This window comes from Gekko japonicus, unplaced genomic scaffold, assembly GCF_001447785.1.
Source record: "Gekko japonicus isolate JY-2015 unplaced genomic scaffold, Gekko_japonicus_V1.1 scaffold1899, whole genome shotgun sequence".
In the NCBI taxonomy this organism is placed as follows: domain Eukaryota; kingdom Metazoa; phylum Chordata; class Lepidosauria; order Squamata; family Gekkonidae; genus Gekko; species Gekko japonicus.
In genome coordinates, this window is record NW_015176509.1 from 241,041 (window position 1) to 242,221 (window position 1,181).

Consider the following 1,181-nt stretch of genomic DNA (forward strand, 5'->3'; position numbering starts at 1 on the left):
ATAAAATTAAATAAATTAAATAAATAAATAAATAAATAAATAGTCAGAGCTACGGCTTGCCCAAGGTCATCCAGCCAGGTGCAAGTGGAGGAGTGGGGAATCAAACCCGGTTCTCCCAGATTAGAGTCCGCCCACTTAACCACCACACCAAACTGGCTCTGTACAACATATATAGAACATACAATAAGTTAGTTAAAACATCAACAGTAAAAAAAAAATCAGCTAAATAAAACCATTAAAAGCCTATCTACAATGGCACTCAGGGGGGCGGGGCGACAATGAAGCTACGCAGTCGCACCCGACACTGCCTCCGCGTCGAGCTCCGCGGCACTCCGACACTGCCTCAGTGTCGAGAGAATTAAAATTTTAAAAAGGACTACAATTCAAATATTATAGCCTTACCAAAACTATGGGGGAAACCAAGGGATCAAAAGGAGGCAAGAACCCCTTCAAACCGGTGCCTAGAGCACCGCAAGAAAACCAAGACTCTTCCGACAGAGACCTTCCCCCCCCTCATTGGAAATGGAGGAAGAAGAAAGTCCGGGCAAGTAAAAGGAAAAGCGAAGACTCCTTAACTAAAAAGCATTTACAGGAGATGCTTACCGACTTAAAACAAGAATTAAAAGAAGAGATAAGAAACAGCACCACTCCTATAATGAATAAATTGGGTGAAGTTAACAAAGAGTTAGTGGACGTACAATGGCATTCAGAAATATGGTTCTCTCCCTCCGTGGGGCCGCAGGGGTCATGGGTCAGACACGATGGGGAAACCGGCCCTGGCTCCGGCTGAGGACAGTCAGACGTCTCTTGGGCCTGCGTTCTGCTCTTGTGAGCACAAAGCTCTTCAGGGGACATACCAGGAGAGGCGGTCCCACAAGCACGTTGGTCCCCAACCATTTAGGGCCTTAAAGGGTAAAACCTGGAGCCAAGCCACAATCACTGGGGCCTTAAACTGCAAAAGACAGGATTGGGGTGTGTTCTCCCCACTGCAGGGTAAACAGCACACAGATATGCGCAGTCACACCCAGGGGTCATTTCGTAGAGCAGGAGCTCATTGGCATAACTTATTAGCATAGCTTATTTACATATGCCACCCCCCCTGACATCACCGGAAGTGTGTCAGAAGGCAACACCCACCACTCAGGCTCCACTGGACTGTTTTGGATTGCTAGCTATGGGGG

General features: G+C 47.3%; 1 protein-coding gene across 1 annotated transcript in view; it reads right to left on the bottom strand.

The window, feature by feature from the left end:
• The window catches only part of TNPO3 (transportin 3), a 67,410-nt gene that overhangs the window by 37,640 nt on the left and 28,589 nt on the right, over positions 1-1,181 (bottom strand). The window lies entirely within an intron of this gene.